The following is a 27,853-nucleotide window of genomic DNA, read 5'->3' on the forward strand; positions in this document are numbered from 1 at the left end:
TTGTTTAAGAAGGACGGATGAAGATGAACAGAGTGTGAAAGAGGAGAAGAGATAATAAATAAATAAAAAGAGGAAGAATAAAGGATGATGCAAGGCAGATTGGAAAGAAGAAAAAAGCAAATGAGGAAAAGAAAAGCTTAGAAAATAAGAGAGGGAGGAAAAGTGAAAAGAAAGGAGTGGCGGGAAGGAGGGAAGGAGGGAAGGAGGAAGAGGAGGGATGAGGATGGAGGGATGGGCTGGATCGAATCAGACTGAAGGGCAAAAATGAAGGAGGGAGGAGAGTAAATAATGGAGGAAGTGAGAAAAATAGGAGGCGGAGGAGGAGGGATTAAAGGGTTGTCATGAGATGGAGGAGAGGAGAAAGAGGGATGAGAGGAGGAGTGTTGGGCTGGAAGGCCAAATAAAGGAGCAGCTCATCTCACAGAGGCTGAATTAATTTAAATCTCATCACGGCTCTAATACCTGATCGGTTCTGCTCAGAGACAACGGACGTAATCGCATTAGAGCCGCCACGCCGCGGCGTTCCAACACACACACACACACACACACACACACACACACACACACACACACACACACACACACACACACACACACACACACACACACACACACACACACACACACACACACACACACACAGGTAACGCCTCACAGATTGTGGGTTGAAATCCCAGCCGGGGTCTCTCTCTCTCTCTCTCTCTCTCTCTCTCTCTCTCTCTCTCTCTCTCTCTCTCTCTCTCTCTCTCTCTCTCTCTCTCTCTCTCTCTCTCTCTCTCTCTCTCTCTCTCTCTCTCTCTCTCTCTCTCTCTCTCTCTCTCTCTCTGTGTGGCGTTTGCATGTTTCCCCCCCCCCGAGCACTGCGGTTTCCTCCCACTGGTTCTGGGTGTGCGAGAGCCCGTCCGGGCCGGAGGGGTCCTGCTCTGGACCCGACTGGTTCGGTAAGCGTTCGCGGCCGTTCCGGGTCACATTAATGAACTCGTGAGTTTTTCCGTCACTGTTTTTCAGCTTCCTGTTTCTTCTGGTGGATGTTGGGAGTTCGACGCGTTGGGTCGAACCATCGTTCAGTTGGTTGTGTCCTTTTGCTGCTTTCGGTCCCGTGGATGTTAGATTTACTCGTATGTATTTCCATGTCATTGTTTTACATCTATTTGCATTATTACAACATCTTTTAGAGCATGTTCCCCCCCAAGCCACGGCAGGTTATTTCAAATGAGCAGGAAGTTTGAGTCTCGCGTCACTAATATTTGAACATAAACTGGAAAAAAAAGAATCAGTTGGTTGACTGAAACGCGTGAAGCGAAGTTTCTCTGCAGGTAAACATCCGTTCTACAGCCACAAAATCCCAGTGCACCCAGAGGCCTCCAATTTGACTTAATATGCAAGAAGGTTAGAAAAGGCAGATGCGTCTGAAAAAAGCAATAAAGAGCACCGTGAGGCAGAAACAAGCACGCTTTTCAAAAGTTAAACAAAGAAACGTGAAGCTCAGTCCTGTAGCTTCCACGGTAAATTGTCTGAAAGCGGCTTTAACAACTGGTTTGCGGTCTAATAGGAGGTGTGTGCGTCCACCAGCCGCCGGAGCAGAGCCAAGGCCGCACCAGCCACTAACCTTTTCTACTGAACTCACGTCGCACCCAACTGCTAATTATGATTTGTACAGAGAAGTCACGTCGAGCCACAAGACAGGGCAAGTCAACAAAGAAATTAATAAGCGACGGCCTTGGGATGAATTGTTTTAATAATGAGGGGAGACAACAGTCATTTGGTTTCTTTTTATCAGAGGGAAATCTAAAAGCACTCCGAGGTCGGCGCAAAAATCAGCAGTTCAGCCCGCGAGGCTTTAATTCACGTGAATGCAACACGAACAGAACTCTGGAAACTAACTTCAGCTGCAGCCAACGAGGAGTGTCACGGCCAAAACAAAGAACCAAGCCAATCAGAGAGCGGCAGACCAGAGGGCCAATCAGAGAGCAGCGGCAGACCAGAGGGCCAATCAGAGAGCCACAGACCAGAGGGCCAATCAGTGAGCGGCAGACCAGAGGGCCAATCAGAGAGCCACAGACCAGAGGGCCAATCAGAGAGCAGCGGCAGACCAGAGGGCCGATCAGAGAGCGGCAGACCAGAGGGCCAATCAGAGAGCAGCGGCAGACCAGAGGGCCAATCAGAGAGCCACAGACCAGAGGGCCAATCAGAGAGCCGCAGACCAGAGGGCCAATCAGAGAGCGGCAGACCAGAGGGCCAATCAGAGAGCCACAGACCAGAGGGCCAATCAGAGAGCAGCGGCAGACCAGAGGGCCGATCAGAGAGCGGCAGACCAGAGGGCCGATCAGAGAGCGGCAGACCAGAGGGCCAATCAGAGAGCGGCAGACCAGAGGGCCAATCAGAGAGCCTCAGACCACAGGGCCAATCAGAGAGCGGCAGACCACAGGGCCAATCAGAGAGCGGCAGACCAATCAAGGAACAGTCTGGTCCAGAGAAATGAGGGGAAAAGCGTCACACTGAAATTCCCTTGGTCATCAAGAAAACATGTTTCAGCTTCTCGTCTTAACAGATTGGGTCAGAATTTCCAAGCAGCACGTTTGAGCAGCTGATGATTCTGATCAGTTCAGACGGAAAATAGATTCAGTTTGATTCTCATGAGCTTTGACGTTCTGAATTTCTCAGGCTTTAATGAGTCGACTGTCGTTTCCTGAGAAGAGGAACCTCCGGGTGAATCTCCTGGGTCCAGGTGATGGACCCGGTGAACGACCCGGGGAGATCAGCTGGTTCTGATAGAATCCCCCACCAGGGGGCAGCGTGGAGCTCAGTGAGCCTCACATGGACTGTCGACTATGTCGCATTTGGAAAATGTTACTGTTGATCTTACGGTGACATGAAGCCGGAGCTTTGTTGCACACAGCGTCACACTTTTTAAACGGTTTTCGCTGACGGACCCGTTCAGCGGGATGAAGCCCAAAGCAGCAGGAACCCGAACCCTAACTCTAACTCTAACTCTAACTCTAACTCTAACTCTAACCCTAACTCTAACTCTAACTCTAACTCTAACTCTAACTCTAACTCTAACTCTAACTCTAACCCTAACTCTAACTCTAACTCTAACTCTAACTCTAACTCTAACTCTAACTCTAACCCTAACCCTAACCCTAACTCTAACTCTAACTCTAACCCTAACTCTAACCCTAACTCTAACCCTAACCCCAACCCTAACCCCAACTCTAACTCTAACCCTAACTCTAACCCTAACTCTAACCCTAACTCTAACTCTAACCCTAACCCTATCTAACTCTAACCCTAACCCTATCTAACTCTAACCCTATCTAACTCTAACTCTAACCCTAACCCTAACTCTAACCCTAACCCTATCTAACTCTAACCCTAACCCTATCTAACTCTAACTCTAACTCTAACCCTAACTCTAACTCTAACTCTAACTCTAACTCTAACCCTAACCCAGGTTTAGATGAGTATGAACAGAGGAAAGGTTTTCCTTGGTCCATTCAGACGACTTGACGGTCCATTGAGACGCCTCAACAGTCCATTGTGACGCCTCGACCATCCGTTCCGACGTCTGAACAGTCCGTTCTTTCACGGAGAACCAAGGAGGCAGGTGGTCATAATGTTGTGGCTAATGAGTGTACAGTTTCTACAGTTTTACTGTAAAGCTGCTAGAGCCCCTGAAGGTATGTTTAGGAAACATGACTGAACTTTGTGTACCCGACTAAAGGTCAAGTACTTTCTCCAAAGTCTTTACAACCAGATTCTATTGTTGTGCAGCTCTTCATGTACTGCAGGTGAGACACAACCTGAGAGCTGCAGTAAAACTACTTTTATGAAACCTGGAGTTTCTTCTGTGCTTTAATGTTGATAAGTTTGTTCGAGAAGAGTTTGAATGTCACTTTCAAGACAAGACAGTAATTGTCCAACGGTCCAAGGACCAATACAGAACATTTTCCACTTAGTTTGGCTTCACCAAACTCAGTGAATTAATTTAATATTCAACCAAATTTTATCCTGAATCTTGCAAGTGTGAAGCAGCATCCCAACAAGAAATAACTTGTCCACACAAATCACTCACTCTCAGCTTTTTAACTAAATTCTTTGTAAACTTGCTGATGTTATCTTATGTTATCTTATGTTATCTTATGTTATGTTATGTTATCTTATGTTATGTTATGTTATGTGGTCGTTATGTTATGTTATGTTATCTTATGTTATCTCATGTTATCTCATGTTATGTTATCTTATGTTATCTCATGTTATGTTATGTGGTCGTTATCTTATGTTATGTTATCTTATGTTATGTTATGTTATCTAATTTTATGTTATCTTATGTTATGTTATCTTATGTTATGTTATCTTATGTTACGTTATCTTATGTTATCTTATGTTATGTTATCTCATGTTATCTCATGTTATGTTATCTTATGTTATCTTATGTTATGTTATCTAATTTTATGTTATCTTATGTTATGTTATCTTATGTTATGTTATCTTATGTTACGTTATCTTATGTTATCTTATGTTATGTTATCTAATTTTATGTTATCTTATGTTATGTTATCTTATGTTATGTTATCTTATGTTACGTTATCTTATGTTATCTTATGTTATGTTATCTTATGTTATCTTATGTTATGTTATCTTATGTTACGTTATCTTATGTTATCTTATGTTATGTTATCTTATGTTATGTTATGTTATGTTATCTTATGTTATGTTATCTTATGTTATCTTATGTTATGTTATCTTATGTTATGTTATCTTATGTTATGTTATGTTATCTTATGTTACGTTATCTTATGTTATCTTATGTTATGTTATCTAATTTTATGTTATCTTATGTTATGTTATCTTATGTTATGTTATCTTATGTTACGTTATCTTATGTTACGTTATCTTATGTTATCTTATGTTATCTTATGTTATGTTATCTTATGTTATCTTATGTTATGTTATCTTATGTTACGTTATCTTATGTTATCTTATGTTATCTTATCTTATGTTACGTTATCTTATGTTATCTTATGTTATGTTATCTTATGTTATGTTATCTTATGTTATGTTATCTTATGTTATCTTATGTTATCTTATGTTATGTTATCTTATGTTATGTTATGTTATCTTATGTTACGTTATGTTATGTTATCTTATGTTATGTTATCTAATTTTATGTTATCTTATGTTATGTTATCTTATGTTATCTTATGTTATGTTATCTTATGTTATGTTATCTTATGTTATCTTATGTTATGTTATCTTATGTTATGTTATCTTATGTTATGTTATCTTATGTTATCTTATGTTATGTTATCTCATGTTATCTCATGTTATGTTATCTCATGTTATCTCATGTTATCTTATGTTATGTTATCTTATGTTATCTATGTTATGTTATGTTATCTTTATGTTATGTTATCTTATGTTATGTTATCTTATGTTATCTTATGTTATCTTATGTTATGTTATCTTATGTTATCTTATGTTATGTTATCTTATGTTATGTTATCTTATGTTATCTTATGTTATGTTATCTAATTTTATGTTATCTTATGTTATGTTATCTTATGTTATCTTATGTTATGTTATCTAATTTTATGTTATCTTATGTTATGTTATCTTATGTTATGTTATCTTATGTTATCTTATGTTATGTTATGTTATCTTATGTTATGTTATCTTATGTTATGTTATCTTATGTTATCTTATGTTATGTTATCTCATGTTATCTCATGTTATGTTATCTCATGTTATCTCATGTTATCTTATGTTATGTTATCTTATGTTATCTTATGTTATGTTATGTTATCTTATGTTATGTTATCTTATGTTATGTTATCTTATGTTATCTTATGTTATCTTATGTTATGTTATCTTATGTTATCTTATGTTATGTTATCTTATGTTATGTTATCTTATGTTATCTTATGTTATGTTATCTTATGTTATCTTATTTTATGTTATCTTATGTTATCTTATGTTATGTTATCTTATGTTATGTTATCTTATGTTATGTTATCTTATGTTATCTTATGTTATGTTATCTTATGTTATGTTATCTTATGTTATCTTATGTTATGTTATCTTATGTTATCTTATGTTATGTTATCTTATGTTATGTTATCTCATGTTATGTTATCTTATGTTATGTTATCTAATTTTATGTTATCTTATGTTATGTTATGTTATCTCATGTTATGTTATGTTATGTGGCCGTTATGTTATGTTATGTTATCTCATGTTATGTTATGTTATGTGGCCGTTATGTTATGTTATCTCATGTTATGTTATGTTATGTGGTCGTTATGTTATGTTATCTCATGTTATGTTATGTTATCTTATGTTATCTCATGTTATGTTATGTGGTCGTTATGTTATGTTATGTTATGTTATGTTATGTTATCTCATGTTATGTTATGTTATGTGGTCGTTATGTTATGTTATGTTATGTTATGTTATGCAAATCACCTTTAGGGCAAACCTTCCCGCTGTTAATCAAATAAGTCACATTTTCTGATAAACTCTGTTCATTAAATGACGTTCTTCAGGATTTTGTTATGTTTCCTTAATTTTTTACCTTTGCAGCAGCAACAGCATGATGCTCCCACCACCATGCTTCAAAAGAAGTGACGTGCGGGTATTGGAGCTATGAAGAAAAAAAAAAAAAGTCTTCTTCCAATCCATGTTGGAGTCCTTCCCAAGATGCCTCGGGTCAAAATACTTTAGGATTTAATATGATAGCAATAGAATAAATACTAATCCAGGAGTGAATAGTGGGAGTTGCTGTGTGTGCTGCTTTTAGAAGCTGTGTTTTGTGGCTGGATGATTCAGAAGGTGGTTCATTAATGAAGACTGACATGTGGAGATCTGTGCATCTGATTCATGTTCCTGGTATTTAAGTCAGAAAGAAGGAGTTTCTCAGGCCTCTGCTCTGACCTAACATGATCATGCACGGCAGAAAAAAATAAAAGCCTGTTTAACTTGGAATTTAAGTAGTAAATTCCTCTGCCGGCATAATTTAAAATGCATTAGATTGCACATATTTTCAAGATGACTGCACTGGCTCAAGTGTAAGCAACTGTTTCCAAGAACGAGAGAGAAAGAGGTACAAAAAAAAATAAAAAATAAAAATAATAAGAGCCCACATCTAAAAGCTGGCAGGTGAAGAGATTCTGAGGTTGGAAAATGTTCATGGAAACCAGATGAACTTTCGAAGGTCTTATGCAATGGCTGCTGTTTACTGCACGTGGGAGTGAAAAGAAGAAAAAACCTCCCTCTCCCTCGAGCCCACTGAATCCAGCAGTGGAACACATGTGGTGCCCTAATGAACCAGCCAGAGAACTGTCAGAATCATCCAGAAAATCTTCAGAACCAGCCAGAAAACCATCACAACCTGAAAAAACCCCATTAGAACCAGCCGGAAAATCTTTAGAACCAGACAGAAAACCAGCAGAACCACCATCAGATCCAGCTCGAAAACGACAAGAACCAGTCAAAAACCAGCCAGAAAACCATCGGAACCAGGCAAAAAACCATCAGAACCAGCCAGAAAACCTTCAAAACCTGAAAAGAAAGCATTAGAACAGCCAGAAAATCTTCTGAACCAGCCAGAAATCCATCACAACCTGAAAAAAAAGCATTAGAACAGCCAGAAAATCTTTAGAACCAGCCAGAAAACCACCAGAACCACCATCAGATCCAGCTAGAAAACTGCAAGAACCAGTCGAAAAGCCATCAGAAGCAGCCAGAAAACCATCGGAACCAGGCAGAAAACCATTAGAACCAGTCAGAAAATCATCACATCCAGCCAGAACCAGCCACAGAATCTTCAGAATCAGCCAGAAAACTGTCAGAACCAGAGAACTGCTGGCAGGTAGCGGATGATTGAACGCTCATCAGCGCCAAACCCTCCAGAAATTTAACTGTGATGTTACAATACAAACATGTTGTTTTGATATATTTGTTAAAGCTTATATATTGAGAAACAAATATGCATTTTTTAACATTTACAACCACATAAATACACATAAATGTACCAAAACATTGGTACCGCTAAGTACCAGTATTAATTCCCAGGTACCGGGTATCATATTGATTCAAATGTGAAAGGTACCCATTCCTAGTCGTCACTCAAACATGGAAACGAGGCCACAAACTGTTTTCTCTGCTGGTTCTGCTGGCACATTATTGGATTTTATCATTTTAAACATAAAGAGACGACAACACACAGAAATGAAGTGATTTAAACCAAAAGATAAAAGAATCAAAGCTTTGAGTTTTTCTGTAAATACCAGCAGTCACTGAAGAGCTTTCCAACCGATTCCGGCCACTGTTCATTTCATTTCTAATTTGCCAGACAAGATATTTACAGGAATGAAAAGGCTCAGAAACATCATTAAATGTCACTTCAGCTCCTTTTAATTGCTTCAGAATTCTCGTCTTTTTTTCTTTTGGTTTTGTCTCTAAAACCAGCCGAGGAAAAGAAAGAAATAATCATCACATTAACGAAATACAATAGTCCCAAACTTCAGCACACAGTGGTCCTGGACCTGCACACAGTGGTTCTGGACCTGCACACTGTGGTCCTGGACCTGCACACTGTGGTCGTGGACCAGCACACTGTGGTCCTGGACCTGCACACAGTGGTCCTGGACCTGCACACTGTGGTTCTGGACCTGCACACTGTGGTCCTGGACCTGCACACTGTAGTCCTGGACCAGCACACTGTGGTCCTGGACCTGTACACTGTAGTCCTGGACCTGCACACAGTGGTCCTGGACCTGCACACAGTGGTCCTGGACCAGCACACTGTGGTCCTGGACTTGCACACAGTGGTCCTGGACCAGCACACTGTGGTCCTGGACCAGCACACTGTGGTCCTGGACCAGCACACTGTGGTCTTTGAGCAGTGATGGAGATTAAACAGCTTCAGTGAAGTCAGAGCTGAAGCAGGAGGAATCACCAAGAAGTGACTTTAACAGCTTTTCAATGGAAACGAGAAAAAGAAAATAAAGAAAAAGAAGAGAAAAAGACAAGAAAAGACAAATAGAAGTGATGAACAATGACAGGATGAATAATATCATTGCTCTTACTAGATTACATCTTAATGTCCTGTTTGATATTTGCCATTTTAGAAAGAAAATCAAAAACTATAGAAGGCGAGGTTTGCAGCCACCAGGGGGCGGAGCTTGTGGCGACCAGCAGCGACGTGCATGCTGAAACTCTGTTACAAGAAGTCTAAAGCTCTGAACTGCTGCATCGTCGATCGTTCAGTTTGAGGTCGGTGTAAAGGAATTCAATGAGGGTCCACACACACACACACACACACACACACACACACACACACACACACACACACACACACACACACACACACACACACACACACACACACACACACACACACACACACACACACACATAAACACGCTGTGCAGCCACACACAATAGTTAAACGTGTGTGTGTGTGTGTGTGTGTGTGTGTGTGTGTGTGTGTGTGTGTGTGTGTGTGTGTGTGTGTGCCTCCCTGGGCCAGTATTGCTGGTAAGCTGTGATTCAGGCTGTGAAAACACTGATTTGGCAGCCAGAGCGTCTTCCTCTGTCTCCAAGCGGCTCGGCCAACACAAATCCATCTCTTATTAACTGATGCTTTATTACAAAGGAAACCGTGTGTGTGTGTGTGTGTGTGTGTGTGTGTGTGTGTGTGTGTGTGTGTGTGTGTAGGTTGGCGGGCGGTGTGTTGCCGCCGCTGGCTCACAGCTGCTCTGAATGCTCGTCATTCTCGCCTCGTTCTGAAAAACTTCAGGTGTCTTTGAGAGAAAACTAAAATTTTGTGACTTGGCGTGCAAGGTGACGGGAACACAAACCGTCCACGATGCCGTCAAGCAGAGCTGAAAGTGACGGCCGACGCTCCGGCACACTTTGAAGCTCACCTGTGACACTTGAAGTGAAGCGCACGCTGTCATCCGATGTGAGGTCCGGAACCCAAGCGCCACTTCCTGCCAGGCTGCGAGTCCTCTGACCAATCAGATCCCGGGGCAAGTCTTCAATCCCACAAATCAGATCCCTGCAAGCGCACAATAAAAGAAGAAATCAAAAATGAAAATGACATTTTTACCAAATTTTAATACAATAATAGAAGTGCAGAAATGCAAACAAAAGCACATAAAAAAATCTATAGATAGGACACACACACACACACACACACACACACACACACACACACACACACACACACACACACACACACACACACACACACACACACACACACACACACACACACACACACACGCGCGCGCGCGCGCACGCACGCACACAGGCTTTCTTCGTTTTCTCTCTGTCCGTTTCTCTCACCCTGTCTTTACTCCACCCCTCTCTCAATCACTCCTCCAGTGCAGTTTGGGCTGTTTCCATGGCAACTCGCCGAGTCCCATGGTCGCTGGAGGGAGCAAGCATTGCCCCGCTCGTCCTGCCCGAAAATACCAGTTTCAAACTGAGTGTGTGTGTGTGTGTGTGTGTGTGTGTGTGTGTGTGTGTGTGTGTGTGTGTGTGTGTGTGTGTGTGTGTGTGTGTGTGTGTGTGTGTGTGTGTGTGTGTGTGTCCACCAATATTAAAGAAGCTGATGGTTCCAGTCTGAGTCTTTGTCTGTGAACAGATTCCTGCACTCGGGTTCTCATGTTTCATTATTTCACATTCTAATGTGTTCATGGTGTCATCGCAGGTTTTTCAGGTTTGGGTTTGGGCGGTTTTGTCCTAATTCCAGGTCCTGCGAGGGTTTGAAAGATGATTTGTGAAAAATGTGAAAATCAAACTGAGGATATATTTTTTATCAAATTATTATTATTTCACAATTGATGATGATGATGAGGACGAGGAGGAAGGTGAAGGAGGGGGAAGAGGAGGAGGAAATAAGGAGAAGAGAGAGTCACAGGAACAGATGAAGATGAAGGAAAAGGGAGGAGGAAGATTTGACGGACAGAGACAGACAGACAGACAGACAGACAGACAGACAGGGAACGAGGTGAAGATGAGGACTGAAAAGGAGGAAAAAAATAAAAACAATGAGCAAGAGAAGGAAAAGAAAAAGTCAAGAAGAGAAGGACAGTACATGAAGGGATACAAGAAAAGAAAGAAAGAAGAGAAAGGAAGACAACAAGATAATGATGAAAAGAGTAGAAGGGATAAGGAGGAGAAGAGAAGGAAGGAGGAAGGGAGGAAAATACAGACACACACAAGCTGCTGGTTGAAGTATTGGAGGCGATCACTGCCTGGAAGAGCAGAAACACTTCACCTGACACACCTTCAGAGGTTGAAGGAGGTGAATGGATGTCACTTGTTGTCTTTACCATCACAATCAACACACAGTCGGCAGCCAACCAAGCTAAATAGTTTGGCGGCACATCCTGTACTGCTTGTTTAAGCTGAACACTGAGTCTCTCTCTCTCTCTCTCTCTCTCTCTCTCTCTCTCTCTCTCTCTCTCTCTCTCTCTCTCTCTCTCTCTCTCTCTCTCTCTCTCTCACTCTCTCTCTCTCAACAAAGCCTCCATTCTCTCGAGCTTCTGGTCTTGTCCTGCTGGTCAGAGAAAAGCTTTAATCCAGGTCAGAATGACTCACTTTGTTGGTTTGTTTGTTGGGAGGGTTGGTTTGTTTATTTGTTTTTTTGTTGGGAGAGTTTGTTTGTTGGTTGGGAGGGTATGTTGGTTGGATTGTTTGATTGTTGGGAGGGTGGGTTTGTTTATTTGTTGGGGTGGTTTGTTGGGAGGGTTGGTATTCTGGGTGGGAGGGTTTGTTTGTTTGTTGGTTTGTTTGTTGGTTGGTTTGTTGGTTGGGAGGGTTGGTTAGTTTGTTTGTTTGTTTGTTGGGAAGGTTGGTATCTTAGTTGGGAGGGTTGGTTTGTTTGTTTGTTTGTTTAGAGGGTTGGTATGTTAGTTGGGAGGGTTGGTTTGTTTCTTTGTTTGTTTAGAGGGTTGGTATGTTAGTTGGTAGGGTTGGTATGTTGGTTAGTAGGGTTGGTTTGTTTGTTTGTTGGTTGGTTGGGAGTGTTTGTTTGTTTGTTGGTTGGTTGGTTGGTTTGTTTGTTTGTTGGGGTGGTTGGTATGTTTGTTTGTTTGTTGGGTTGGTTTGATGGGAGGGTTGGTATTCTGGTTGGGAGGGTTTGTTTGTTTGTTGGTTTGTTTGTTTGGTTAGAGTTGGTTAGTTTGTTTGTTGGTTTGTTTGTTTAGAGGGTTGGTATGTTGGTTGGGAGGGTTGGTTTGTTTGTTTGTTGGTTGGGAGGGTTTGTTTGTTTGTTTAGACGGTTTGTTTGTTTGTTTGTTTGTTTGTTTAGAGGGTTGGTATGTTGGTTGGGAGGGTTGGCTTGTTTGTTTGTTGGTTGGTAGGGTTTGTTTGTTTGTTTAGAGGGTTTGTTTGTTTGTTTGTTGGTTGGTTGGGAGGGTTTGTTTGTTGGTTGGTAGGGTTGGTTGGTTTGTTGGTTAGTAGGGTTGGTTTGTTTGTTTGTTTGTTGGTTGGTTGGGAGGGTTTGTTTGTTGGTTGGTTTGTTTGTTTGTTGGGGTGGTTGGTATGTTTGTTTGTTTGTTGGGTTGGTTTGATGGGAGGGTTGGTATTCTGGTTGGGAGGGTTTGTTTGTTTGTTGGTTTGTTTGTTTAGAGGGTTGGTATGTTGGTTGGGAGGGTTGGTTTGTTTGTTGGTTGGTAGGGTTTGTTTGTTTGTTGGTAGGGTTTGTTTGTTGGTTGGGAGGGTTTGTTTGTTTGTTGGTAGGGTTTGTTTGTTTGTTGGTTGGGAGGGTTTGTTTGTTTAGAGGGTTTGTTGGTTTGTTTGTTTGGTTAGAGTTGGTTAGTTTGTTGGTTTGTTTGTTTAGAGGGTTGGTATGTTGGTTGGGAGGGTTGGTTTGTTTGTTTGTTGGTTGGGAGGGTTTGTTGGTTTGTTGGTTGGGAGGGTTTGTTTGTTCACCTGTCCAGCAGGGCTGAGTGTTTTCAGGTTGCAGGCCTGTTACAGTGTGTGCTTTGGTTTTGTTTTGTTTGTGTTGTTTTTGTGTGACTCTGAACCCAATTGACTGGTTTTTAGTCTTCAATGCTTTTAATTTGGTTCTGGATGTTTTGTAGGAACTCCTCTGTAGAACTGTGTGTGTGTGTGTGTGTGTGTGTGTGTGTGTGTGTGTGTGTGTGTGTGTGTGTGTGTGTGTGTGTGTGTGTGTGTGTGTGTGTGTGTGTGTGTGTGTGTGTGTGTGTGTGTGTGTGTGTGTGTGTGTGTTACCTCCATTTAAACGGAATCTTTATGAGAAGACTTTGTTTATAACAGATTAAAAAAGTAATTCCAGAATATTCAGTCCAGATTGAATGTATTTGTGATAGTTTCACTCTTTAAAATTGGTTTTCTAATCACAAAATGTTGGATAATGAAAGGAATCTCGATTTTCTACTCGACTACTATTTGAAGGTGGATTTAAAGTTTGCTCTTTTTTGAAAACTTGACTTGCTGATTCCTGAAGCTAATGACTCTGTGTGAAGCTCCTGATGTGACGAAGTGACGTGGACGATTTCCTGGACCAACGTCTCCTCCGGGTGTTTGCTTTGTGGCGCGTCTGAATCACTTCTGCCGATTGATTTCTACATTAAAGTGAATTTCTTCTGATTTCAGCTGAATCCAGGGACTTTTTCACTCCTGACAGATGAACTGATGAATTTGGGCGGCTCACCAGTTTGTTGACTATCTCTACTGTTTACAGACTGGCTGCCTGCGTTTGCCGCCTGCTCGGGTCTTTGTGAGGAAAGTTGAGAGAACAATACAGGACGAGCGCAGCCAGATTGTGATGCAATCTGTGAGAAGAGTGAGTGTCCGCGTCTCCTCCGCCGTGACGCAACGCCGCGTTAAAGGCACACAAACGGTAGTGTGGATATAGATTGTGTGAATGTGCGTGCGTGTTTGCGCGTGTGCGCGCGTGCAGTATGATGCCATAAGTATTCAGAGCGGCCAGCAGAAAGCAGCTACGCACTCCAATAAACAGATATCCTGGCACGGGGGATGTGTGTGTGTGTGTGTGTGTGTGTGTGTGTGTGTGTGTGTGTGTGTGTGTGTGTGTGTGTGTGTGTGTGTGGGAGAGGGAGTACAGTACGACTGCAAAATGTGTGTACTGCTAGTGCGTGAGTGAGTGTGTAAACAAGTGTGAAAGAGAAAGACAGTGTGTTTGTGTGTGACTGAGTACTATTACACATGCAAAAAGGAAAGATTCTTAGCGGGAGGCCTGTTAGAGCAGCAGGGTGTGTGTGTGTGTGTGTGTGTGTGTGTGTGTGTGTGTGTGTGTGTGTGTGTGTGTGTGTGTGTGTGTGTGTGTGTGTGTGTGTGTGTGTTGACCAGCTGGTGTTTCACATGTGGACGTGTCCTGCAGAGCCCGGGACTCCAGCAGAGAGACCCTCTCCTACAGAGCGTACGTGTGTATATATATATATATTACTGTGAGTGTGTGTTTGTTTGTTTGTATGTGTGCGTGCATGTGTGTGTGTGTGAACTCATAAAGGGCCTGACAGTCGGTGGGTGTCTTATGAACGTGTTAAGTACGTATGAGTCAGTTTATTTGTGTGTGTGTGTGTGTATTCAGCCATTCGGCATCAATACAACGAGTCGGAATGAGTCACGGTGGATGTGTGTGTGTGTGTGTGTGTGTGTGTGTGTGTGTGTGTGTGTGTGTGTGTGTGTGTGTGTGTGTGTGTGTGTGTGTGTGTGTGTGTGTGTGTGTCATCACAGTAATCACATTGAAACAGGAAGTGATGTATCAGCAGAGATAAGTACTGGAATCAACAATGTTATCCTGGATCAATACTTTAAGTCTTGTGAGAGTCAATACAGTGAGAGGACAAATAAAATGACTCGAAGGCCACATCCACACGAGACAAAGTTCTTCTCCCCGGGGTTCTCCAAAAACATTCTGTCCACACGTCACTGTGAACACGGCTCAACACGAGGCTTCAGGGCGTGTAGTGCATATGCCAGGCCTTTAGGGGCGCTGTGACTCACCAATTAATCCATCAACACAGAAGAAGACAGGGCACATAGAAATGTAGAAGTAGACTCCTGCTCAGAGACTTCTACATAACGACGAGTTCTATAAGTCTATGGCCCTGCTCCTCCTCCAGCTAGCGTCAGTAGCTTCTGCAGCTCGATTACAGCATGTAGTCCGCCAATGTTGTGGGTATCAAATGACATCGCGGACAGCGGTGGGGGCTGAGGGGGGTGATGACATCATCGTTTTTCCAGAGAGGATCATCCTTGCCGTCCACAACCTCACAGCCGAGCCGGAGTTTTAGAATTTCCCCACTCTGGGACCAGTGTTCAAAAAAACCCGTTTTCGGGCATCGAAAACACCGCCGAGTGTGGATGACTGGACAAAAACGGCTCCTTTACGTGAACCCGCGTTCTCGTAAACGATCTCGTAAACGATCTCGTAAGCTTTCTCAATGGCCCTGCAGCCTGCGTCAACATGCTGAGTCAGTACCAACATGGTGAGTAACAAAGGTTCAGTACCTCCAATGTTATGGATAACTAAAGCTAAAGATGCTCTATGGGTTGAAATGGAACAAAGGCCCTGCCCTCAGGTGACTTTCACTACCATTCACTACTAGGTCAATGCAAAAGAAGCTTAAAATTGGAAATGTATTGATTATAGAAAAAAAGAAAATATGGTCAACAATACAAAAGAAACTCGACATATCCAGGTCTCTCTCTTTTATTAACGTGAACATCAACGCCGTGCGCCGCGCGCTCGTCACCTCTCACCGATCGCGATTACATAAACGCTCACACACACACACACACACACACACAGACAAGGAGCAACCAAACCGCCACGTTTTGCCGTCGTACCTCCGTATGGTCACCAGAGTTTGCTCTATCAGACTATTTGAGAGAAGTCGGAACTCAGTGAACGTCTTCGATATCGGTTGGATTTATACGTGATTCTGGCGCTGGATTTATCTTTGACTTTACTGATAAGTTGTATGTAGAAGTATAGGGAATATTTCTATTGAGTTGACTATAAACTGAAACAGGTGGGATTTTATGCTACATCTTCACATGCTTTGTTTATATATAAATAAAAAGTAAAAGAAAAAAGAAAGCGTCGGTACCAACATGGTGAGTCACAGTGTGAGGTTTTGGCTTGGTATGGATCGTCATTACAGCGATCGGAGAGTGAGTCTGAGAGGACCGTGAGTCAGAGTCAATATACTGAGTCAGAGTCCTCCCAGTCACAGCATTAGTACTCTTTAGTATCTGTAGTGTAACTGCAGTACTACTACAGTAGAAGGTCTCTCATTCATGAATCTGGAGTCTTCATATGATCTGTAGTCACGGTGCAGCAACACAGTTTAATATCAGCAGCTCACAAGGTTGGATTGTGTGTGAATGAATAACCTGCGACTCAGTTCTTACTTTACTGGATTAGTTCTCCACTGCACCGCCTCGGACGGACGGACGGACGGATACGCACACGCACGCACGCACGCACGCACGCACGCACGCACGCACTCACACACACACACACACACGCACACCGTTTGTCTTGATATTTATCATTTGCATCTTTTTTCTCTTTCTTTCTGTCTCTTTTGCAAACGTGAAACAGATAAAATTGCTCCAGTTTTATTCTTCTGCTTCTTGTCTCTGCTCCACACTGAACTTACAACCAACCACCCACACACACTCAGACACACACTCAGACACACACACACACACACACACACACACACACACACACACACACACACACACACACACACACACACACACACACACACACACACACACACACACACACACACACACACACACACACACACACACACACCAGATGGGTCTTAATCTCCCGTTGCCATAAACAAACACAAACCGTTGGAAGACGCAGAAAGAGGGACGACTGTGTGTCGGTGTAACTTCTTGTCATTTAACATCCTGTTAATTCCTGCAACGCCGTCAAACAAAACTCATCTGAGTCACACACACATACACACACACACACACACACACACACACACACACACACACACACACATACACACACACACACACACACACACACACACACCCACACACACACACACACACACAGCTAATGCTGTGCAGACGTCGCACCGATCGAAGGCCGTTGGTTTGTTGGTTCTCTCGCTGCGCCGCCCAGTCGTGTGGTCGAACCAGAAGAGCAGGCGGCCGCATGCAGAGACGCTTCCATGTCCTTCACTGTGATCTTCTGTTGCGACACGCCGTGAGGAAAACACTCGTCCTCGAGCTGCCGGTCTGAGTCAGAACCGCGTCTGTCGTCACAACTCTGCAGGTTTCTCTTTCTGAAACGTTGCTCATGCACATTTCAAACCGCCTCACTCACGACAGACACCAGGCCAAGGTCAAAGCGGTCGAGCCGCCTCGCAGTCTCAGCCGAGTCTGTAGAAACCATACCCAGAAACCAGTGGCAGGACTCTACCCCAAAACCAGGTCTCAAACACTCAAAACACTGAAACCAGGTCTCAAACGGAGAAGAAACGGTCAGAAACTAGGTGACACTTCACTCATCTTTCAGTTTAGTTTATTTCAAACCAAGACACCAACAACAAATAGGGTGCCGAGAGCTCACATGCTAGAACCCAGTCTGGAACCAGCCTGAAAAACCAAAACTAAAACCAACCAGCAATCAGTCCAGAAGAAGTCTGAAGCTGATATTTACAAAAGAGCCTCTGGACTGTCTGAAGGCCTGGTCCTCGTCGTCCCGTCACGCTGTAGAAATCACTCCTCCAAGTGGAACACTGCACACGGCCTCTCCTTGAACTAGCTGAAGCCGCCGGTAGCCGTTAGCATGTGTTCCACGAGCGACTCCAACGCGATAGTTTCCCGTTTCCTCTTCAAACTGTGGCGACAACACGAGGTCAGCAGCTCTCAGCAGATGTATAGAAGTCACACCTCCGGCAGGCGAAGATCCTCACAGATTCGCGGACTTTGTTAACGACGCAGAAGCAGATTGGAAAATATCATATGGCTCCTTCCTGAAGGAGCTGAAAGCACATTATTATTGGATTTACTGAGCTGAAGGTGCCAACAGTGGCGGCTAAGTCGCCACATTCCCACTGGTTTAACACCTCGCTGCTAAAACCTACGTCTACGTGGGTTTCCTTCTCTTGTTGCTTTAAGAGAGTTTACATTATTCAAACTGAGTGTTGCTCCTTTAATGAGCTCATCTCATCACGTCCTCCTCTTCTTCTCTGGAAGCAGCTTTCAACCATATGGCCTCTGGAAAGGCAGCGGTCGCTCGTCCATTTCTGAGTGGCTCAAACAATCGAACCGTGGTGGACACGTCAGGGACCGTCAGGCATTGTTGGACACCATCAGGTATCATCAGGCACCGTCAGGTACCGTCAGGTATATGACAGCATCACTTTTTCTGACAGTGACAAGATTTGCACTTCCAACCTTCAGTTGTAGAGCAGCCAGAGCTTCAGCTGAGTCCGTGTTCAGATTCTGTGGTTCCATATGAGGTGCTGGTTACAAAGTTTCCAGGTTCTTCAGTGGAAAACCTGCCAAGTAGCATTAGCATTAGCCCATTTTCAGAGCTGGACAGTCACTTGAACACGTTCAACCTGGTGACTAACCAAACGACTTGTTGCTCGAAGCCTGCCAGCTCACATGTGAGCACGTTACCACAGGACGAGGAATCAAAGTTTGCCACCATGCACTGCTGCTCTGCTGCGAGTCCCGGGTGCCCTCCAGGAAGAAACTATCCAGAAGTTGTGACAGAGAAAGAAGATCAACCAGCGTAATCGTGCATGGAAGCGTTTGCTGAGTCTCTGTTCCGCTGGCCGGCTGAAGGAGCCGCTCTGAGCAACATCAATCGATCAAACACACCAACATCCAACATCAGAGCGTCTGAACCCACAGAGTGAATCTGCTGACTCTACACAAAAAACTGTCCAATAACAGATCAGGACCTGGAGCTCAAAATTAGTATCCCGATACACAACGGGTCCAGTTCTATTCGGGTGCGGCCCGGTCAAAACCGACAAGAAAGAGTCAGAAAGCAGAGACCCTTCAGGATTCAACCTTCCAACATCTGGAGACATTTAAGGATTCAACCCTCCAACATCTGGAGACATTCCAGAATGTAACCCTCCAACATCTGGAGACATTCCAGGATTTAACCCTCCAAGATCGGCAGACATTCCAGTATTTAACCCTCCAACATCTGGAGACATTCCAGGATTCCACGCTCCAACATCTTGAGACATTCCAGGATTTACCCTCCAACATCTGGATACATTCCAGGATTTACCCTCCAACATCTGGAGACATTCCAGGATTCACCCTCTAACATCTGGAGACATTCCAGAATTTAACCCTCAAACATCTGGAGACATTCCAGGATTCCACGCTCCAACATCTGGAGACATTCCAGGACTTAACCCTCCAGAATTTGGAGACATTGCAGAATTTAACCCTACAAAATCTAGAGACGTTCCAGGATTCAACGCTCCAACATCTGGAGACATTCCAGAACTTAACCCTCCAACATCTGCAGACATTCTGGGATTCATCACTCTAACATCTGGAGACCTTCCAAGATTTACTCTTCAATGTTGGAAGAGTTCCAACGTTGAATTTCTTAACAAGTTTCCAACGTCTGGAAATGTTCCAGGATTTAACCTCCAACATCTGGAAACATTCCAGGATTTAACCCTCCAACATCTGGAGATGTTCCAGGATTTGACCTTCCAACATCTGGAGACATTCCAGGGTCTGGAGCATGGCCTCTGAGTCCCTGTTCCAGCAGAGCAGCACATGTAAATGTTCTCCAGGTTCAGAGCTGTTTCTCCTGAAAGTTTGTTGTTTTGAGGTAAAAGGACCAAACACTCGACGCAGATTTAGAACTAAAAGTTCAAAGTCTCAGAAAACAATCCAACTAATCCATGAAAACATTCAGCTTCAGACCCAAAAGACTCTTATAGACTTAAATGTGCGAAGGTTCAACGCTGCATCCGAACACCAACACGTCTGGCTGATTATCCAGAGCGACTCGACTCAAAGAACCTGAACGTAAAGCACACACACACAAATTGTTCCAGGTTTACTCTTCTGCTTCTTGTCTCTGCTCCACGATGAACTCTGAAGAGTGCAGTACTTGCGGTCGCAGCTCACGGCAGCTGCAGTTGCGCGGCCGTCCGAAGTGGTCAGCTCCCCGCAGCCGCAGCTCAGTCGTCAGAAGCCGTGAGCTTCCTGTATCGGAAAACGTTCTCAATCCGGAATGCAGCGTCCATCTCCCGCTAGATCTCCTCCTCTCCTGTTACTGAGAGGAGCGTCTGAACCTCGTCAGTAGACCGCGGTGCTGCGGAGCGCCGACGTTTCAATAAACCCAGTCAACGAAACAACCAGTGTGTGCAAAGCGCCGTATGTGAACAATAACGGGAGTGTTTACGACAGATGAGATATTTTAATATCGTCGACTTGCTGAGAGAGACGATGCTCACTACCAATGAGCAGACGTGTAGAAGGACGATGCTTCATGCTCACAGCCACAGAGAGCGGCAATTATTCACTTAACGCTAAATAATAGTGAATTACACAACTAAATGACACTGAAAGCCACACCACTCACACCACTCACACTCATGGTTCTAATAACCCCGATCTCCTGCATATATGTGCTGATTTAATAATATCATAGCGACGACGGGGGTGGGGGGGGGGGGGGGGGGGGGGGCTCCAAGTGTGTTCTGTTCAGTGGGAAACAAGTCCAAATGGCTCTTTCAGTGTTGAAGGTTGCCGACCCCTGCTCTACAGTAACATCTCTACCAGATGTTCTCAGAGAGCCTCTGAGCTCCGGTGTCATGGAAACGAACACGAAACACTACAAACGTTTTCCCTTGAAATGGTTTTGGTGTAAACAGGCTGTCTGACAACATGAGAACCTTCATCAACTGGATTTAACACTGAAAACAAAATAAAACACTGAAATCTGCTGCAGGTGGAAGAGCAGACTCTGTTTCTGACCGAGGAACATAACAGAGCCAGACACTGATGCTAGCGTGAGGAATCAGACCTGCTGAACATCGTCCAGCCGGTCTATGGCAGGGCTTCACATTAAGAATTTTGAGCACTTCGGGCAAGTGCTTTCAAACTTTTTATTTGCCCAGACAAATCTTTACTTGCCCGAAGTTTAATGTAAATTCGACTAATAAATACATTGTAATTTGTTTCTGTAATTGTTTTTTGAATAAACTTGAGGAATATTTGACTCCAATTAAAAATGGCTGGACAAACATAATAGAATTTCACTTTTACAATTCACACTTCTTTCCATGAGAGTATCCATGCAGATTCTGACATATTTACATATATATATTTATTTACACATAACCAAAGTCATTTCAATTGCCTTAGAATAGTTGAAAACAACTGTCTGTATTATATACAGGTACTGTAATAATGATTTAAAGGGAAGAAATATATACTTGTGCATACTAGAGAATCAATGACTAGTTTTAGACAAAAAATAAATAGTATCATACATTAAATGATATTAGTCAGTAACTAGAGTACACCAATAAAAAGACACAAAACTGATGCATGACAGAGTCCAGTAATGTAGAACACAAACTGACAATATGTCTATCCAGTTTGTCACTAAAATATTTTGAAAACAAGTATGGAAGCACAATTAATGAACATTCAAATGTTCTTATTTAAGGTGTCTGATGGAGGGACAGCTTCAAGGACTTGCTCATCTACACTGCAGTAGGGAAGCACCGATCCACGTCTTTTCACTTCCGGTCTGATCCCGATACCCAAATTTGTATATCTGCCTATACGATTGTGAAACCAGAGCTCTGTTCGCTTTAATATTATTATTATCATTTTTGTTGATCTTATATGCGTATGTGGTGCCACAAGAGTTTTTAAACACTGAATATACCGAAATGGCCAAAATGACATCAGTAATTTTCGGAAATTTCGGTATCGGTAAGTTTTCAATGCATCGCCCAGGCCTAGGCAGTAATAAACTCCTCTCTACAGGCAAGTATGAAATGTACTAATGTATGCATGTATTCACTCAAAAGGCAACTTAAGGGTTAGTATGAAGTCAGAAAAGCAGTACAAACTATTATTGTTCAATTTGGACAATGTGGGGGTCTGCGGGACGTCATCATCTCATAACTAGTTCTATCAGCGAGTTTTAGTCATTCCTAAAACGTCCCCATCCACACATGAAACACCATAACCTCGTTTCCACTGCAGAGCATGTACCGGTATGGTACAGTACAGTACAGTACAGTACGGTACGGCAAAGCGTACCCAGACCCAACTCTGCTGCGTGGTCCCACTGCGGAGAGTACATTTAAAATGTAGGCAGGTTGTGAATGGCGGCATAATGACGCAGGTATGTAACGTTATCACGAGACAGTTAACATTGCGGGACCAGCCACTACAAAAACATTTGTTGCATTACAGCTCAGGCATTCAGAGTCAAGGCTGATTCATCTTCCATAAGAACAAGAAGAAAAGACATCAGCAAGCTGCTGAAAAAAAAAATATGCTTGTTTGGCAGGAGAGTTCATACTTCGAGAAGAAGCTGTCAAACTCGCTACATGCTAACAAGCTTTGGGGCTCACACAGTAGCGAGGCTACAAGCTAACAAGCTTTGGGGCTCACACAGTAGCGAGGCTACAAGCTAACAAGCTTCGGGGCTCACACAGTAGCGAGGCCAGACGCTACATGCTAACAAGCTTTGGGGCTCACACAGTAGCGAGGCTACAAGCTAACAAGCTTCGGGGCTCACACAGTAGCGAGGCCACACGCTACATGCTAACAAGCTTGAATCGGCCTTCAAACTGTGAGTCTCCGTTCTGAGACACAGCTTGGAAAACGTTCCCATTCTGAACAGCAGCATCCAGCTCCTGCTGAATCTCCGCCTCTCCTGTTATGGAGAGGAGCGTCTGAACCTCGTTGGAACAGCAGGGGGCAGTGTAGCGCCCACATTTCAATAAACCAATTGACTAAACAACCAGTGAGCACAAAGCGGCGTATGAGAACAGAGGATTCATATGGCCAATGAGATATTTAAATAGTGCTACTTGTCCAGAGTGACAAAAGTCATTGACCAATCAGCAGACGGCTGCGCTGTAGCTCCTCCATCCACAACTTTTGCAATGGGGATGCACAAAAACCTGAACCACACTGTACCGTACTGGCACATTCTTTGCAGTTGAAAGCAGGTTCATCATGAAAACTACTCAAAACTATGTAGTACATATGCCACGCCTGTAAGGAGCGCTGTAACCCTGTCACAGAAATACATAAAAAATTGAGAACTCGACAAATCCAACATCTGGTCGTGTGGATGATTGGACTAAACAATGGTTACATGAAACGGTGTTGTCGTGGTGACTGGGCCTTTAACTCCTCACACATTGATTCTGCAGATTCTCCTACAGTTATTCTGAACGTTAAAAATCCATAATTGCGCCAAAAAGAAGAGAAACAAGAGAAGGAGCAGCAGGAAATTAAATATTTGGGAAGAAAAAGCCCATCTGTGTTGAGTGAAGCAGACAGTAAGCAGATTGTTCTCCTAGATTAGTGCGAGTGGACAGAACGAGGGAGGAAAAGTCCCAGCGCACGCACAAGTCTGTTCATGTGTATTAAAGGAGAGCAGCTAAGATAGTGGAGAGGAGCTGTGATAGTGAAGAGGAGGAGCTATGATAGTGGAGAGGAGCAGCTATAATGAAGGAGAGGAGCTATGATAGTGGAGAGGAGCTGTGATAGTGAAGGAGGGGAGCGATGATAGTGAAGGAGAGCAGCTATGATAGTGAAGGAGAGGAGCGGTGATAGTTAAGGAGAGGAGTTGGGATAATGAAGGAGATCAGCTGTGATAGTGAAGGAGAGGAGCGGCGATAGTGAAGGAGAGGAGCTATGATAGTAAAGGGGAGGAGCTATGATAGTGAAGGAAAGGAGCAGCGATACTGAAGGAGATGAGTGGTGATAGTGAAGGAGAGGAGCAGTGATAGTGAAGGAGGGGAGCTATGATAGTGAAGGAGAGGAGCGGTGATAGTGAAGGAGAGGGGCTGTGATAGTGAAGGAGAGGAACTATGATAGTGAAGGAGAGGAGCTATGATAGTGAAGGGGAGGAGCTATGACAGTGAAGGAGAGGAGCGGCTATAATGAAGGAGAGGAGCTATGATAGTGAAGGAGAGGAGCGGTGATAGTGAAGGAGAGGAGCGGTGATAGTGAAGGAGAGGAGAGGTGATAGTGAAGGAGAGGAGCGGTGATAGTGAAGGAGAGGAGCGGCGATAGTGAAGGAGAGGAGCTACGATAGTAAAGGGGAGGAGCTATGATAGTGAAGGAAAGGAGCAGTGATACTGAAGGAGATGAGCAGTGATAGTGAAGGAGAGGAGCAGTGATAGTGAAGGAGGGGAGCTATGATAGTGAAGGAGAGGAGTGGTGATAGTGAAGGAGAGGGGCGGTGATAGTGAAGGAGAGGAGCGGTGATAGTGAAGGAGAGGAGAGGTGATAGTGAAGGAGAGGAGCGGCGATAGTGAAGGAGAGGAGCTATGATAGTAAAGGGGAGGAGCTATGATAGTGAAGGAAAGGAGCAGCGATACTGAAGGAGATGAGTGGTGATAGTGAAGGAGAGGAGCAGTGATAGTGAAGGAGGGGAGCTATGATAGTGAAGGAGAGGAGCTATGATAGTGAAGGAGAGGAGCGGTGATAGTGAAGGAGAGGAGCGGTGATAGTGAAGGAGAGGAGAGGTGATAGTGAAGGAGAGGAGCGGTGATAGTGAAGGAGAGGAGCGGCGATAGTGAAGGAGAGGAGCTATGATAGTAAAGGGGAGGAGCTATGATAGTGAAGGAAAGGAGCAGCGATACTGAAGGAGATGAGTGGTGATAGTGAAGGAGAGGAGCAGTCATAGTGAAGGAGGGGAGCTATGATAGTGAAGGAGAGGAGTGGTGATAGTGAAGGAGAGGAACTATGATAGTGAAGGAGAGGAGCTATGATAGTGAAGGGGAGGAGCTATGACAGTGAAGGAGAGGAGCGGCTATAATGAAGGAGAGGAGCTATGATAGTGAAGGAGAGGAGCGGTGATAGTGAAGGAGAGGAGCGGTGATAGTGAAGGAGAGGAGCTGTGATAGTGAAGGAGAGGAACTATGATAGTGAAGGAGAGGAGCTATGATAGTGAAGGGGAGGAGCTATGACAGTGAAGGAGAGGAGCGGCTATAATGAAGGAGAGGAGCGATGATACTGAAGGAGAGGAGCGGTGATAGTGAAGGAGAGGAGCGGTGATAGTGAAGGAGAGGAGAGGTGATAGTGAAGGAGAGGAGCGGTGATAGTGAAGGAGAGGAGCTAAGATAGTGAATGATAGTGAAGGAGAGGAGCTAAGCTAGTGAAGGAGAGAAGCTATGATAGTGAAGGAGAGGAGCTATGATAGTGAAGGAGAGGAGCTGTGATAGTGAAGGAGAGGAGCGGTGATAGTGAAGGAGAGGAGCTGTGATAGTGAAGGAGAGGAGCAGTGATAGTGAAGGAGAGGAGCAGTTATAGTGAAGGAGAGGAGCTGTGATAGTAAAGGAGAGGAGCAGCGATAGTGAAGGAGAGCAGCGGTGATAGTGAAGGAGAGGAGCTGTGATAGTGAAGAAGAGGAGAGGTGATAGTGAAGGAGAGGAGCGGTGATAGTGAAGGAGAGGAGCTGTGATAGTGAAGGAGAGGAGCTAAGATAGTGAATGATAGTGAAGGAGAGGAGCGGTGATAGTGAAGGAGAGGAGCTATGATTGTGAAGGAGAGGAGCTGTGATAGTGAAGGAGAGGAGCTATGATAGTGAAGGAGAGGAGCGGTGATAGTGAAGGAGAGGAGCTATGATTGTGAAGGAGAGGAGCTGTGATAGTGAAGGAGAGGAGCTATGATAGTGAAGGAGAGGAGCGGTGATAGTGAAGGAGAGGAGCTATGATTGTGAAGGAGAGGAGCTGTGATAGTGAAGGAGAGGAGCGGTGATAGTGAAGGAGAGGAGCAGTGATAGTGAAGGAGAGGAGCAGTGATAGTGAAGGAGAGGTGTCGTGTGGATCTGAAGCTCTTGCAGGTGATGTGTGAACGAAGCTTCGCTCAGAGAGAAGCTGCAGGTTGGGGAATCCTCCATAATGTTCAGCGAGTTAGCGACTTGGCCGCCGGCAGTGTTTTCTTATCCTCTAACAGAGAGGGTGATTTGACTGATGCTCGCAGCAGATTGCATCACAGCAGGAGAGCAGCTAAACGCTTTACGCACCGCAGCTCTGCTAAACTGTCTAACAGTGGCAGCGCTCCACCTTGTAGATTTGGAAAAGCAATTTCTGAAATTTCCCGGCAGTCTTCCTCCAAACTGGCCTCCGCAGGCTGAGCAGCTCGCTGAAGAGCTCGGAGAAAACATCTCACAGGTTCAGGGGTGTGACGTTAACAGCCCTCTGTGAAGTTTACCGTCCTTGTACTGGTACTGGTACTGGTACTGGTACTGGTACTGGTCACCACATTGGCAGTAACTAGTAGTTGTGCACATGCTCAATAGCTGGACAATCAGAACCCTGTTTCCTCTGTTGTATCGTGACTCCCAGTCCATATTGTTGGGATCAAGCAAGACCACAGAAAAAGTTCATTTCTAAGGAAAGCCCATCTTCACATGTCGTGATATAAGGTGACATGTGAAGTCTGACTCTATAGGAATGTGACTGAGCATTCCACTGCGGGGGGTCCTGCAGGGACATTGACTACCCCCATGCACTAAGGCAGTCACTGATTTTTGGAGACTCCCAGGATTCCACACCTTGGAATGCCCCCACCTTAACAAAAGCATTTGGAGAAATTCTCTCGAAAAAGCTTTGCTCCTGCTCTTCGACGGAGGAGGCATCCTGCTAACACCAAAGGCCTGCCACGGAGGCCTCGACTCCTCAACTCCTCTTCTGACCGACCACGAGGGCTAGAGCTTGCCCAGAACCAGAACCAGAGACCAGCGTCTGATCTCCCATCGACCAGGGAAGACCAAGCAGTTTCTCCAGGACCAGACCTGGGAAACGACACCTCACCGAACCTCTTTGTACTTTTCCATCAACGAACAGGAAAACCCACCACGGACCGAGCGACCAGCTCCTCAGTCTGGACAAGGGAACAACCAGGACGCTGCAGAGAGAAAGACTCTCCTGAATCCCCAGCTTGGTCTTCGTCTCCTCGGCCTGCAGAACGCAGCCAACCAGAGTTAGCAGGAGGTGCTAACTGCTACAGGAGCCAGCAGCTTCAGGGACAAGTTCTGGACAACAGGACAAGTCCTTCTTCAAAGACCTCAAGGACGTGGGAACAAACAACTGGGTGACTACATGAGACAATGAGTTAAACCTGATGATCTGCATGAAGACGTGTTGATTCTATTACAGTGATTGAGTTCTATTGATGATATCAGGAGGAGTTATTAACCTGTAAACCAACGTGAGCTCTGACACACACACACACACACACACACACACACACACACACACACACACACACACACACACACACACACACACACACACACACACACACACCAAGCTGTACATCAGTCGTTAGAATTGTGTTTTCTTTGTTTTCATTGTAAATAAATATCATTTTTGGAATCATACTTGTTGTTTTATTACTGAGCACAAAGGTGAATTAAATGTCGACCTCGTCTGTGTCAAGAACTCCAAAATCCTTCAAGCTTCACTGTTAATTCTGGTAATTGTAATTTATTTAACTATTAATTCAAATTCCTAATGAATTGTTTAGTAAATCTTATGAGACTGATAGAAATGAATTCAATCATTTCCTGTCAAACAGGTGGCGCTCCTGAGGTATCTGATAC

The 27,853-nt window shown here is 44.0% G+C and overlaps 1 protein-coding gene across 1 annotated transcript in view; it reads right to left on the reverse strand.

Annotated features, from left to right (window-relative positions):
• Positions 1 to 27,853, reverse strand: part of zhx2b (zinc fingers and homeoboxes 2b) — an 86,476-nt gene that overhangs the window by 22,666 nt on the left and 35,957 nt on the right. Inside the window, exon 3 of the mRNA XM_080484948.1 lies at positions 9,930 to 10,063. The gene's annotated coding sequence lies outside the window, so the exon portion shown is untranslated. The remainder of the gene's footprint in view (positions 1 to 9,929; positions 10,064 to 27,853) is intronic.

Source organism: Lipophrys pholis (assembly GCF_963383615.2).
Source record: "Lipophrys pholis genome assembly, chromosome: 17".
Classification (NCBI taxonomy): Eukaryota; Metazoa; Chordata; class Actinopteri; order Blenniiformes; family Blenniidae; genus Lipophrys; species Lipophrys pholis.